Source organism: Oxyura jamaicensis, chromosome 2 (assembly GCF_011077185.1).
Source record: "Oxyura jamaicensis isolate SHBP4307 breed ruddy duck chromosome 2, BPBGC_Ojam_1.0, whole genome shotgun sequence".
In the NCBI taxonomy this organism is placed as follows: Eukaryota; Metazoa; Chordata; class Aves; order Anseriformes; family Anatidae; genus Oxyura; species Oxyura jamaicensis.
The window spans coordinates 48,767,837-48,783,838 of record NC_048894.1 but is presented as its reverse complement, the minus strand read 5'-3'; the positions used below and the strand labels follow the sequence as shown (position 1 = coordinate 48,783,838).

Here is a 16,002-nt window from a genome sequence, read left to right as displayed (position 1 = left end):
AGAGAAAGAGAGAAAGAGAGAAAGAGAGAAAGAGAGAAAGAAAGAGAGAAAGAAAGAGAGAAAGAAAGAGAGAAAGAAAGAAAGAAAGAAAGAAAGAAAGAAAGAAAGAAAGAAAGAAAGAAAGAAAGAAAGAAAGAAAGAAAGAAAGGAAAAGACAACCAAACATACCTGGTGGAAATGAAAGCTCATACCCAGTGCTAGAAAGCAGCTATATGTTAGTTGTACAAAGAATAAACTTGTAAGCCTTATTCTGAAGTATGCAAATGGACTTGTTTACAGATAAAAAGCAGGAAAATAATAGCTTACATCTCATTTTCATATTATATAACACAGTACAAACGTATACAATATATATTGTAAGGCTTCTTTTGTATATTTGCATAACCCAGTGAGAATGGCAGCATTTTTCTTGCAGCCTTTACTTACTTACGGTGGCTACACAAGCACTTTGAATTTAAAAGTCTGTACTGTATGTAAAGTGAGGTGCGTGCTTTCACCGCTTGTCAAAACAATCCTGAAATCCCATTTTCCTTTAATAAAGTATAGTTTTGTCCTCCAGATGTATGCTTGAATAAGATGTCATAGTCTGTTTTTGTTCGGGATTGCACCCTGCTGATGTTCTTAGGCAGCAAGAAAATTACCTTATTGAAACATATTGCTAGTAGTGACTATAGTGCCAAATTTTGCATTGGTATTACACACATGACATATTCAGAGACCTTTGAGTAAGACCATGAATATCAAGTGATTGAAAAGATTATACAGGCTTTTTCTTTGGGTATAAAAGGTTGTGGTTCTGGATGAATGTCTTTCAGATCAATATAATTATGTCATAAAAACATGTAACGAAATGGTTACTTTGCAGCCTTTCACACTTGCCTGATTTCATACTGATTTTATTCTGAGTAGAATTGTTTTTTCTTAAATTAGTTGCACACTTGTTATTTTAGAGGAATGAGGGTTGTTCTTAGAAGAGTTGCATAATTGTGGGCTCTCTACTAGTATGTGAACATCCAGACAGATAATACATGTGTTATAATGTATGCTTTTCTTGAGAAAAGATACATACACTTAAATTTCAATCATGGAGTTACATAGCTGAATTCTTACACACAAATGTGTAATTTATATACATATATATATATCAAATTCATATATCTGTATGTAGAATGGAATAAATTTACCATATATGAATAACATATAAATAGTTTAAGTATGCATATGTTAGCACTAAAATGAAATAGTATAGAGGTCTATTTCACTTTGGGTAAAAATTCCTGAATTTCACCATCTGTAGCAGGTGTTTGGAAGCTGCAAGCAGTATAATATTAAAAATTCATGATATTGGGTTTAAGAGTGTTATTTGGATGTTATATTTCTCCCTTAGATAAATTTAGTTATGCCTGTGCTAGTTTTGTGACCCTACAGAGTGATAACTCACTGCCAAAAATCTTCTGAGGCAAAAATTTGGCTGGCCTTGATGGCAAAACACTGCCAATTTAGGAAGCAAAGTTATGATAGTAATTCCTGTTGGTCACTAGAGTGGCATCAGAGAGAGAAAGCTATGATTAGAGAAAAGGGAATTAGAAATTTTAGGGAAATTCAAAAATAAGTTTAAAATAAAACTGATTAAACCACAGCTAGTTGCAAGTAATGGATAAAGTGCTTCTCAGATTGGTACCTATTAATATTTGATATGCCAGAGAATCAAGAATGCTTGATTTTTCCACTAGCTTAATCTCTTTTAAAAGATTGAGCTGAGCTCTTCAGAAGCCATACTTCCTAATATTGCTATGAAATTATTCCGTAAAGCACTAATTTAACACCAGCTGGTATTTATGGAAGTACCCGTGGTCCTACATTGGGCTGCTCCAAAATTTGGAAAAGTTTTGAATCTGGACCCAAAATTTTGAAAAGGGCTCACCAGAGCTTTGTATCCCCTCAGTTAAGCACCTGCTAGAACTTGTCTGATATCTATACCCAAACTGTCATCGCAGATACGTAGCTTGGATCAGTCCCTGACAAATTCCAGAGATGTAATTTGTTGGATCACTGTTTTCTAACATCCTTCCAATGGGGGCAGGGTATGCAGAACTGAGGACATCTGAGTATCAAACCTTGATCTGCTGATAAACAGGATTTCCTGAGATTGTTCTACATGGTATATACAAACTTGACTCAATGGAAATCCTTTCCAGACCTTTGCTGCTACACACAGGTTGCAACACCAAGAGAAAGGATGATTTTTCATGAGAATTATAACTGCCAACAAACTCTGTGGAATAGCTTTCGAGGTTCATGCTTCTGAACGGTTGCATTTGTTCACATTACGATATCATAACTTTTCAAAGCAATAAATTGTCCTGAATCTATGGAACAAGGAAACATCTCACTTATTTGTTCTCAACACATAGCATAGATGTCTTTGACAGACCTAGTAGAGAGAAAAAAAAGAAAAAAAAAAGAAAAAAAAAAGTTTATATGCAAATGTAGGGTGGACTAGACAGAATTAAATATAGTTTAACACAGCCTGTTCCAAAATAGGCTGTTATGGACTTTTTAGAGGTATAATCTCTTGTTTAGTGAAATATATTGTCATGCTTTTTTTGTTTATTTGTTTGTTTTTGTTTGTTTACTTAAAAGGGTCACACCTTCACTAAATTGCAGGTTCTGTACTAGTCTGAACTCTGAAAAGGAAAAAGCAAAAGAGCAAGCACGCATACATACACTCAAAAAAAGGACAGTGATGAAAATCAATGGCAGGAGGGGAAAAGAAGCAGATTGATAGACTAGTTTAGTCAGAATATGGGCTAAACTTTTTCCTCTGGTTATGACTGTGTTAAATTTGAATGAGCAGGAAAATGTGAAGGACCCTGCCTACATCATCACACTGTGAAGCAGTAACTGACAAAAATGAACTGACCACTTGTCCTGCCTGTGTATATAGGTGGTGGGATGAAGATCTTGGAATGCCTTAGAAAGACTTTTTTTTTTTTTTTTTTTTTTTTTCCAGACTGCCATTTAAATATTTCTCCAAGATTTCTGCTCAGAAGACAAATTCTAGGTGGACCATGAGAGCCACAAAGGGTGCAAGACAACCATCTATAAAAGAAGAAATTCCAGGCTTTTTCACAATGACTTTTCCATGTCCATCTTAAGACAGAACCTGCAGGTCAGCTGCATAAAACACTGCTTTCACTTGGTCCTGTTGTCTGCAGGCTTCCTCACTAAGAATCTGTTGGACAGGCACACTGCTTATTTCCTTATGCAGATTTAGGTCAAAGCAATCAGATCTGGCAAGCATGAGGATTTTCTGTGCCTATTTTGACGTCCTTAGAAAAACTCTGGGGAGGGGAGGGGGATGTTGTAGGAATGAATATTTTACCTAATTTACCCTAAATTCATCCCTTCTGATCAGAAGAATAATAAAAAAAGACTGGTTATAATTTAAGAGCGTAAGGCCAGGGCCATTACTGGCCTGACCTTCTGCATAATATAGGTCATAATGCCCCCCCCCCCCCCCCCCCCATAAATCTCTGCACCAAACTGAGAATTTAGGCTTAAAATGAGATGTTTTGTATAGGACTGTTTTTTGACTTTGTGGTATCATTTACTTTAGAACTACTGTAATAGACTATCAATGGTCTATTGTGCGTCACCTTCTTCTGATAGTATGCCTCAATCATCAATTTAACTGATTTAAACAGGACTTTGAGTATGTGTAGAAAGCCTATAACTTCCCAAACTGATTAATTTTTTATTCTCCATTTTATTCAGTTTAAGCTTCTGCCTTCATTAGAACTGTCATCTCTCACACAGTTATAACAGTGGTTGCTGATATTTGGTTATCCAGTGGATGGTATGGGGTAAAATATAGCATCTGCATCACCTGGACTGAGGAAATCACTGTGATGACCTTTAATGGTGATGGCTGAAATGCCCTCCCTGTAGGTTCCATGAAACAGCCTGAGTTTGCTTCATGTCCCTACGTGGTTGGTCAGACCTTCATTTTCATATAAATGTCCTACATTTTCATTCCCTTACTGTCATTCCACCAAGCTGCTCACACATGTTCTTACTATGCAATATTTGTGGCCAGAAAAAATTAATGTTATTAGTTTTCCTGTCATTTTACTTCCTATATTGTTATAGGTTCAGTTCTTTACAAAGCATAAGCTACCGTGCTCCCTGATTCTGTAGATGTGGAAATGATTCCCTTAAATGAATAATTCCTTTTCCTATAAATTCCTTGTAAAAGTGTATCACTTCACTGTATTTATTTCCCTTGTAAATATGTACCTCACTCTGTAATATCTACTCCTGCGCAATTATTATTCCATTATATTCATTTTATATACATTTAAGTTCTTCCTCACTTCCTCTGCAGCACGAAGATCAATGTAATACATGACAATTTTATTATACCAGTATATTCATTTCCTTTATAAAAGTAAATCACTCCAGTAGATTCACTCCCCCATAACAATGCACCCGTAGATCACTGCATTATGTTAACTCTCTGCATAGAGACGGTATCATTTTACTCACTCACTCTACAGGTAAATGTGAAAATATCCTCTTTTGCCATATATAAACATGGTATTTCATTCTTAGCTACTTCATACACATGCTGCGACTGAAGTGGAATGTGTTGCATGCTTATTTTTCCATAGCAGAGTCATGATCTTGTAGACAGCTGCAGCTAGTTTTTGCAGGACTTTGGGCAATATATATATGAACACTATGCAGCTCCCTCTTTCCATGCTTTTGCTGCCCCCCATCCCTTTTTATTTTTATTTTTATTATTTTTATTATTTTTATTTTTTCCCTTAGCTTTCCCTTGCTAGTTTCTTGTTTTTGTTTACTTGTTTGATTTTGTTCATCCCACAATTTTACTGAGAATTTTAATCAGGGCAGAGAAGGGCAGGTAGAAAAAGGGATCTTGACCTGAAAAATACCTTTCTTGCCATCTCTGAGCTAGCCCCTCATTTTCATCTAAATTCCCCCTCCTGTTTGAGAGGGCTCAGTGTTGGTTCTTGCTGAGGAGTCAGCCTTCCATACTGTGCTGTCATCAATATCATGTGAGTCACACCTTTCCCTTGGCTGTTACTCTTTCATCTCAATGCATCTGTCTGGTCTTCCTAGGCACACGACAAAAAGAGGAGTAAAGGAAAGTGAACTACTCTACTTGAATCTTATATTTTCTTTCTAAATCTCTGTCTCCTTCTCCAAGACTTCCTTAAGCTCAGCCCAGAAGTACACACCTCAATATAGATTTCTGCTGTGTAGTCCTGTAGCTGTATGAGCATATATTAATTAAATGTATTTCACATCCTCTTATATTATCATAGAGCATTCTAAAAAAATTGTTGACCTGATAGTTGCAAGCTATCAGCAGATATTATCAGAATCCAGTGATATAAACTCTGCACTTACTCCCGTGAAGAAAGAGAAGGACATTCAATCATTTCATTGAGCTCTTATGACACCAAAGGAAAGCAAGCTATAAAAGGATTAAAAGTAAGCAACTGAATGAAAACATCAAAGTCAGCCAACCAAACAAATCCAGTCCTCACATGTCTCTCAAGAGTTGTACATAGTCTGTCCAGGGTTTGCTTTTATCCTGAGTTTATTGCATGCTCCCTTGTGTCTCCTTCTTGCTCCATGAAAGATTGTAAGGCAGCATGATACCATCTCTGCATTCTTCATCTTCTCCAAGTTTAGGTCTGGTGATTTCAGCACATTTCTGACACAAATTGGTCTAAATTTTCTGATATCCAAGGAAATATATTTGCATTTCTTTATATTTTGAAAACTGTCAGAGAAAGGTCTGCTCTGTTGCAAATTCTTCCAATGTTTCTGATACAAATACAGAACTATGCTTTTCCTGATTTCTGCATGAAAGTGACAGTCATACATACTGCATTTGGTTTAGCTTTGCAATGTCATAGTTTAATAGTGTGATTATTTCTATACAAGAAATACTGACGATCTTTATTATTATTATTGTTGTTGTTGTTTTTTTTATTGCTATTGTTATTAATATTATCCCTTAGCAATCCCATAGACATTGATGTGAAAGGTACATGACTAGCGTCATGATCCTTTTCAGACAAGTACAGTTGAGTCTGAGGAAGAGGAATATTTATGGGGAGAAATATCTCACAGAAGTTTAACATTTGTAATGTTTTGCAGCAGTATTTATAGCATTGTACTAAAATTGGGAAAGTTATTCTCATACCTCTTTCCTTTGATATTTCCATGCATACAGAATCAACAGGTACCATGTAGAAAAACTGAAGTATTCCTGTCCCTTCATCTTCTGTCTAACAAGGCATTGAGCATATAAGAGGGTCCTAAGCATCACTTGAAGCCAACAATGTGTTTTGTTTCTACAACTGTTTGAAACTGATTATTTTAAGCACCCACCTGTATTGGTGCATAATCTCTACCTTCATCATTGATGGCATGAAAAATCACAATAAACAAACAAACAAACAAACAAATAAGTAAATGAAACTGCAAATGTGGTTAGGAACCCTTCTTTTGTGAGTATATATATATATATATAATATATATATATATATATATTTTTCCCAGTAATCTTCCTTGTGCTGTATTTTCAAAGTAGCATTCTGCCTAATTCATGTAGACAACCAAGTTATCCACTCAGTGCAGTAGTTGGCAAAGTGATTGAGCTGTCCCTGCAAATGACACAAGAATAACACTTGTGTGCAAGGTGGGTAAAAGTGCAGTGCAGGAAGCAGAGCCTCCAAATGTTACTGTAGCCCTGACCTGGAACACATGGTTGATGTGCCATCTGAAGGGGATCAAATAGAGGAAGGTAGCAAAACTGAAAAAGAAGTTCCTTGTGGCTTTGTCTGGAGAGGAAGTTAGGGAAAAAAGCAAAAAAAAAAAAAAAAAAAAAAAGCTGACAACCTACAAAAGATAAACACTCTACTAAAAAACTAAAAGGCAAGTTCAAGCATTGGGGCCCTCACAGTAGGAAACTGGTCACATGGGTAACATCATGAAATTTTAGTGCAAAATATCCTTTTTTTTTCTTATTTGAAAAGACAAATTATTAGCATTTTTAAACAATTTCAATATGTTTAATGGCTGAAAGTTAAGCTCAAACTGTTCCGCTTACTGAATAAAGTGCTAGGTCTGTAAACAGGAATCTTAAGTTACCCCAAGAGTACACTCATTTTAAATTTTACTTGAAAGCGGGATGTACGTTTATTACAATTTCAAACAAAATGCTAATGCCATTAAACAAATGAGGTTTAGGCAAATTAACTGCATTTTAATATTCTGAAAGCCTATGATATAGGACATTGTGTTACGAAACATTGGCTAGAAGTATCAGTTGCAAGTGGGATTTTCATTGCTGTGAATCTCAGGAGAATATTTGTAATTAGTATCATTTGCCTAATACTTCAGGTTAATTAGAATATTTAATTGAATAGCTGTAATCTTCAGAGATGACTATATTATGATCAAATTAGTACCATCACAGCACACGCTGATCACTGCTGCAGCCTGCCTCACTTCTGCTAGCTATTCAGCCCTCTGGAGCGTTCAGCAACATAAGAAAAAATCTGTTTCTTACACTTTTGAATTTTAATGATCCATTTGAACTCTGCCATCAACATTTAATTATTCTAGAAAAAAAAAAGTCCCAACCATGGCTCCCATATGGCATGTTGGCAAATACACTTGCCCACATTGGAGTCTGCACCTCTCCAGAAGCTCTGTGAAGAGATTTAGCTTTTTTTTTTTTTTTTTTTTTTTTTTTTTTAATGCAAGAAGGCCTTTTTTAATAGTGTTTGCAAATACAGACCATATGAAGCTTCACAGAAAAGGTTACTAGGATACTATTGAAACACTATTAGGAACAGATGAATTGATTTTTAGAATGTTACAATGGATTTAATCCTGTAATGTTTACTACTGGACTTTTGTATTGTGTCCAAAAGGTTTGAAGGAGTCAGGTGCCTCTGTAACTAAACCTTGTTAGCTAGAAATGCAATTAATTTGGGGGGGAAGAGGGTAAAATAGGAGAGGTAGAATGGATGGAGTATGCATACTAAAGTCTTTGCAGCCAAATCACAGATGTTGAGTTCCTGACCTAACCAGTTGCTGGGGTTTTGTTTTGTTTTGTTTTGTTTGTAACATATATTTAGCAGTTGCAGAAATTCTAGGGATTAAACTTTCACTGCTGTGGAAAAACTAGGACTGAAATCCTGTTATGTTAAACTAGCTAGACCTTCCCACCTCTCTCATCACATAAGGGCATCACAAAAAATAAAAAAATATTAAAAAAAAAAAAAATGTCAAGAGACTAAGCTGGACAAGCTACAAAGGACATTGTTTACATAGAGCGGTCCCAGAGCTCGGAAAAGCTTTCCTCCTTCTCCCTCCCCCTTCCCAAGCTGCTTCAGGATATGCAGCCTAAGATGTCAGTTCTGTACAGCTCTGTACAGCAGTGAAGTAAAAACTGATAATGTCTTTAAAATTCAGAATGCCTTTTTGAAAGTAATGCTTGCTGCAAATTTGTCCACAATTGATTATTACTATCTTGGAGGGTGTGGGAAAATCAGTTTTAAGGAAGAATCTCTAACCTGCTACCTGAAATTATGAAAAAGAAAAATGTTTCCAGCTTTCCATCAGACAAAAACATATTGCTACATTATACTTCCTCACAGTGGATGTACAGTGTTGTACATAAAGCTTAGAATTAAGGCTCAAATCTCAAGTGTTGCTGACCTACAGAAGAAAGAAGTCTAATATAAACTTTTCCTATTCTTTATGGTTCTTTGCAGAACCATCTCACCCGTTGACACACTAGTCCATAAAAGAAGCTTACACATGTTGCAGGGAAATAAGATATACACAGCCAGTGTAAGTACATCTCTCACTAAAAGTTTCTTGCTTTCAGCAGTTAGTTTAGTTAGAGAATGTTAGCACAATCCTTTCTATTCAAAACAAAACAGAGATAATTTTCAAGGATGTTATTTGAGAATATTTCCTCTCTGAGAAGTACACCTTGAACTTGAAGTTTTGAGTGGATATCCTTTGACTTTGCAAGCAATATATTTTATTTTATTTATGCTTTTATATATATTATTTTCTGCAATCAGAAATAGTCACTGATATGCTGAATAAGTGTAAGAAATGTAAACATGTTCAATTTTATTATAAAAAGCATTTACATGAGTTTCATTCCCTCCTAGAAAAATTTCCCTGCTTCCAGGTTGCTGTGAGCTATGAAAATATTTAATCATAATTAGTTTTGCATTCCATTAAAAATATGTTGCTCACCTTTTGTGTCCAATAGATGTGTCCTTCATACTCAGTAAAAAAACAACTAGATACAAAAAGTCAGTTACATCAAATCATTGCCATTAGAAAATAAAATGATAAAAGCTACAAAACCTAGGTTTAATTATGAATGTTTAGATTTTATTCACATTTTTATCTTTGATCTTTAAAAACTATGAAGAAAAAAATGTTACATTTTCAGAAAGGGAATAAACATTTCTGTCTGAGTTAATTTTATCTTCTAATACATATTGGCAGTAATATTAGTCTGAAAGTCTTCAAACCTACAATACATTGAAACAGGGCAAAGAAAGAAGTTGTAATCCTGGGAAGAATGCTTTATTATCTCAGCTTTTATTTTTATCCACTTCCTAAATGATGATTTAATATCCTCTCTTAATATGCAGTTTTAAAAAGCACCTTGAGAATTCACTTTAATGGCTAGTGTACTGCATAATTGTGGGCTTTCTTGTAAGAAAGCTTGCAAAATTGCTGATTACAGAAAGAGATGAAGAGCGTTGTAAGTACCCAGACCTCTATATTATTCTGCCATGAAAATTGGTCTTAAAAACCTCCCCACAAAACCTGCTCTAATGTTCTGGATCTAATGCTGTATTATCATTTGAAAAAAAAAATAAATAAATAAAAAATCTTAAAATATATATTTACTTCTGCATTTTTTCAAGCATCTGCTACCCACGGCTATAAGCAATCACTATTCTTGAATAGCAGCATTGTGATGTACTGTCTCCTTCATAGAGGTGCTCCCTGAACATGAAAAACTCCTTTAGAATTAAAAAATCTGCTCCACTAATTGTAGAACAAATTTCAACAGCCCTCTCTGAGAATTCCAGCTCTAAGTATTCTCCCATCTATTAAACAGATGGCAGATAAGATTGTAAACATATTTGCTTCATATTGAATAGATAGTTTCTGGCATAATACTAATTAACAAATTAAATGACTGACTTTCTGCATCACATTAGAGTTAAAACCACTTTGTAAGTTTGTCTTTGGTAGTTATTTACTTTGACAATAGCGTGCAGTGAAAAACTGTTAAATGTTTTCTTAGCAGCATTATGCATTGAGTAGTTTTCTTTTTTAAAACTCCATATTTTATTATAATTCATTTGACTTTCATTACAGTCACTCATTACAAAATGTATGTGCATTTAATCCATTTCCAAGGGCTGCATATTTTTCCAGTCCCATTCTGTATCACAATGATAATGTATTTGGTCTATGCAAGTATGCATGAAATTTAGGCATTGCCTTTACTCATTTTCTCAGTTTAGTACAGACTGTTCTGAAAGGAGCAAAGCTAGCAAAATGCTAAGTGTCAGATAAGAATATGGAGAAGATTTCATTCTCCTCCTTGTAAAGAATTTTCATTGTGACTATCTGTTTATAACAAATACAAATGGGATCATCTCCATGATGAGGGTGTGCTATGCTATGATGTGAGATTAATTCATATCTTCTTTGTTCTCTTTAGTATTTCACATAGAAATCTGGTCACACTAGCAATTCTGATTTCAAATTTTCTTTCCATTAGACAGTTATCAAAGCAAACAACTGCATTTTTCTTTTTTTTTTTTTTTTTTTTGTTTTAGAGCTTCAAGAAAAAAAAAGAGTTTACTTGCAAAAGAAGACGTGTCATCTGTTAGCGAAAATAATATTAGAAATTGTGGCCTAAATGTTAATATGCACATGATGATTGCAGAACTCAGAAGAATGGCAAATTTAAATCTTCTCTCACATGAATTTTCTATTGTCTCTGTCCTCAAATCTATCTAAACAAATAGCTGTAAAAAAATGTAAGATTTTAAGACTTTTGACCTCATAATAAAATATCTTCAAGTAAATGCTGAAACAAGTCAAATTCATTTCATTTCATTTAGATCTATAATAAAAGTAAACAGTTTTATGAACAATGTGATTAATTGCATATGTTACAGCTGGTGCCCAAGGTTATTCAAAGATTAAAATACACTATAGAAGGCAAAGATGATAGACACCTCTTCCCCCTTCTCTCTCTCTTCTCTTCACAGCAGCTAGTGTTAGAAAAAGCAGTTTGTTTCAAATAACCAGAACATGTTGATAGCGCTGTTGAAAAGCATTCATTTTTCAAATCCAAAACTTATTCCAGGAAAGGAGAGGTGTCATTAAAAAACACAAACAAACAAATAAAGAAACACAAACAAAAAAGTGAGAGTTTTGAAATTATTAGCATCTTCTCTTCTGTCAGTTTAAAAAATATTAAGTACATTCTTTGACATGTATATAAAGTTAAATATACATGAAAATAACTGAAATTAAAATCAAACCTTTGAAAATTACTGAAAAAAAAAATCATTTTTTTTTTTTTTTTTTTTTTTTTATCTCCAGGGTCCTGAAATTTGTTTTTAAGAATGGAATGTTTTCTCTTCTCTGGATATGAGAAAACAGCCTGAAATCTGAGCATGTCTCATATACCAGAAAAGTGTTTTCTCACTTGCTCTAGTTATCAGACATATGATGTAGAGTAATAGTTCATACTTCATGTTAATATTTCTTATTATTTTACATTATATTTAATAAGTCAGTTGTTCTAAATGCATTGTGATACAATCTGGGTTTTAGAGTTAATTTTGTTCTCTTCCATGTTACCCTAGGAAAAACTAAAAGCTGAAATTTCCCATACTGTGTAATAGTATTAACTAAACATCTCCCAGTTAAATCTCTATCCTCATTTTTATTTATCAGATAGATACCCTTTTGAATAACCACAAATTTACTGAACTACAACTACAGCCCCGATATTCTTATTGGCGTGCTTAAACTAAGTGTTGTAGTGTTGTGAACTATCTTTGACTTTCCTACATAAAAAAAAAAAAAAAAGCACATGCATATTTCTCCTCTAGCTTAGGACATAGTTTTCCATTGGCTTACCCATTAAATAAATAGAGTTTTATTGAAAGAAATACAGAAAATTGAATTTCTGTTCCCCTACATTTTCCAAAGCTTTTGATTATTCATATTTTTTTTGATTATTTTGATTAGTCAAAAATATATAATTTCATTTGGCTGCATAACAAAGTTATAGCCATAAGAACAATTTCTAATTGTGGCAGTCTATAGTGTATCATCATTGCAGAGACACTGTCTGAAATCCTTGAGGCATTTTGCTTGTGTTAAGGTAGCATTCAGGCTAGATTAAGTCGTAATATTCTTATTTAGGGCTATTAAACTCTGACACAGTTGTGCATCAAAATAACAATATTGCTCTTGGTTCTGGAGCTGCTTTGCTCATCACTACCTGCTCTTTGAGAGGCAGCATGAAGCAAAATGAAGTCTACTTCAAGAGCAGGAAAGCACAAGCTGATTTGAAAATGGTCTTATTGCCCCATGTTGCCATCACCTCTCATTTCCTGAGGTGCCTTGTGACTTCCAAATGTGCTTTGTGGAAGCTCAGAATCACAAATTCAATGTCTGAACAGTTGTGGTTGAAAAAATAACTGACATTTTGATCTTATAGACCAATTTAGGTTAGGAACCATGCTTGGAGGTATCTAGTCTACCCTCTTGCTCAAAACAGGGCTGTATCTGGTTTTTCATGGCCTCATATAATCAAGATTTTAATATCTCTGAGGATGAAGCTTTCACTACTTCCATGAGGATCTTATGCCATTGTTCAACACCTTTCACTGTGTAGAACTGTTTCCTTACGTCTAATTGGAATTTTCCTTGCTCAAATTTCCTTGAGTTACTGGCTATGCTTTTTCTAATACAGTACAGTATGTTATGGACCTTGTTCCCGGCAAGGGAACTTACCTGAAAGCAATTTTTTAAATGCAAAACTCTTTCCTAGCCACCTGCACTCAGCCTGTGTTGTTGTTTAGAGTTATTCTGTCCCAGATGCAGGACATTACTTTTTTTTTTTTTTTTTTTTTTTTTTTTTTTTTGTGAAGTTGCTGTGAGTCCAATCTTCCAGCTTGTACCAGTCCTTCTGGCAGTCCTGTCCTCCAATGTACCCACTGCTTTCCTCAATTAGAAGTGTTTTATGAAATCTATGTGGACGTGTTCTGTCCTGTTGCCCAGGTCATATGCAAAGGCATTTAACAGCATCATCCCCAGTAATGCCTGAGGAACTTCACTCTTAACCAGAAAAAAAATTATACTCTGAATCATTGGACAATACTTGACAGCCCAGACAGTCTTCTATGCCCCCATGCCCCTATTCTCTATTATTTCCCCATTTCAGCTAGGAGACTGTCAAAAATGTAGATAAATTCAACATAAACAACTACTGCTTCTTCCTCCTTATCTAGATAAGGGAGAGAGGCAAATATGTTGGTCAGGCAACAGTTAGTTGTCCATGCTGATACATGCTGCCTGTTCCTATTCATGGAACATAGTCATCACTGACTTCTCCATAATCTTTCCACGACAAAGACTTTATGGCCTGCTGTTCCCTGGTTTTTCCTTTTTGTCTTTAAGGTGGATGTATCATTTACCTTTTCTCCAGTTGCCACAGCCTTTCAATAATGATAGAAGCTGTCAGCACTGTGGGATGTATCTTGTCCAGTGCTATGGAGAGGTCCAATTTACTCTGAAGTCCCAAACTTGGTTCTTCTCTACTGTGGATTCTAGTTCTCTCCCTTGAACTCTGCAACTAGTGACAGTGGAGGCCTGCAAGTAGCATTCCAATGCAAAGAGGAGTTCTCAGCTTTTTTAATGTCACATATTACTTTTGTGTGAGCCTTCATTCTTTAGTGGGCCCATGTTTTCCTTAGTCCCCTGGTGTACCTAAAGAAGCCCATGCCATTTCCAGCTCCAACTCCAGCCAGAGTCTGGCCATCTAAATTCTATTCATATAGGCTCACATCATGTTTCTATATTCCTCCAAGTCAGCCTATCCTCATTTCCACCTTCCATACACTTTTATTTTATTATTATTATTATTATTTTTTAACTTCTCTGTCCTGAAATCCAGGTACCTAGTGCTACATCTGAGTCATAGAGATTGCATATCTACAACATTTGCCAAGCAAGGAGTATTTTGCTGAATGGGTAGAATACCACAGATTGGGCAACTGGAAAAAAAAGTGGGGTGCTGGATATTCTGCAGTTGTGGTTAATAACAGCAATATTTGAAGTAAACCATCTTCTAGCTGTAGAAGCTAGAATACAGTTAGGTGGTACAGTTAGCTGTACCGCTATACCATCATTTCCATATTATCTTTTTGGCTCAGTATTTCTAAGAAAAACATAGTACATAATCTAAAGGAAGGAAAGAAAAAGAGGCAAAAATATTTTTTAAATGACTTTTGCCTTTTCAGCCTGGCTTTCAAGTGTCGTCTTGAGTCTTTTGATAAGTCAAAGTCCAGTCAATGCAATTTGTACTCTCTCATTCAAAGTAAATGCTTATTTGCAGCTTTTTATATAAGGTTAGTCAATGACAATAAAAGTGAATTTAATTTATTGTCAAACAGTTAGAAGATATAGACAAGGAAGACCAGGTGTGAAAACATTACAGAATTTCAACTGAAATTCCTGTCTTATATGGGTTATGTGTTCATGTTCTGAATGAGTATTTGTGTGAGATAACATACTAATGTGTGAACTTTACTTATTTGGAAAAAAAAAAAAAAAAAAAAAAAAAAAAGTACTATTGTAACCAAATGTCGGTTTTCACCAGGACACTATTTATATATAAGTTAAGGTATTAGTAAAAATGTATCAGTAACATTATCAGTAACATTAATTATTTGTATTAGCACTAGAGCAGGATTTGTTTCTTGGGAATATTTGGCAGGGCATGACTCAGAGAGCTTCATCTTTGTTTTCTCATGAATTTGCAAATTATGTATAGAGAAGAATTCTCAATTTTCCTTGAATTTCCTTTTTGTCTCACCCTTCCAACATATTTCCACACTTCTCAAAACTCTCAATGGTTCCTCACGCTGTTTTTTTTCTCTGAGTTTTAGTCAATCTCAAGTTTCGTGTTTTTCAGCCATGTAGTCTTCTTACTGAAACAGCCCTCTTCTTTCAAGCTACTGCATTCTGTATATTATCCTATAACTGACTTGCTCTTTCTTCCGTTCATCTAGTAATTTTTATCTTTAGTAGCACCTTCTTGGACACCTACCTAACCTTCTTGTTGGCTTATCCTCTCCGTTAAATTGCCTGTCCCAATCTCATTACCCCAGACAAAGTCAGTTATCCTATTCATTGCCAGAATGGGATGTTTATAATCCTGAAGGCCAGCATCCTTGTCTTAATTAGCTTCTACCTGCCCTCCAGCTAAGATTTCCAGCTTTATTTTTGAAAACCTTCATCCTGTTTCTATGCTGAAAACTAGAGAATATAATATCTGTGGCCAACTTTATTACATGGAGTAATTTTCAGTATTCTGTACATTGATCTTTTTCTTTGTATTAATGGTGTCAGTCTTACAAAGCACTTATAAATGTGCTTAACTCTCAGCATTGCAAATGGAATCAGTAGAAGTAGACAGATAAGGTTAATGATAAATAATACCTATGTTCAGATGTTCAGCTGTGAGACACTTAAAGTAGAACATGTAAAAATATTTCTTAATGTTAAACTAAGTTCAACAGAATTTCCAGTCAATATCAGATTACAATAAAAGTATGTATCATGGTGTACAAAGGAGTTTATACATGCATATATAAA

General features: G+C 34.7%; 1 long non-coding RNA gene across 1 annotated transcript in view; it reads right to left on the bottom strand.

The window, feature by feature from the left end:
• LOC118162853 overlaps positions 1-15,610 on the bottom strand; it is a 29,226-nt gene extending 13,616 nt beyond the window's left edge. The window contains exons 1-2 of the long non-coding RNA XR_004748666.1: positions 15,599-15,610; positions 5,692-5,696 (exon numbers count right to left, since the gene is read on the bottom strand). This is a non-coding gene — a long non-coding RNA (uncharacterized LOC118162853). The remainder of the gene's footprint in view (positions 1-5,691; positions 5,697-15,598) is intronic.
• Positions 15,611-16,002: the final 392 nt, after the last annotated feature.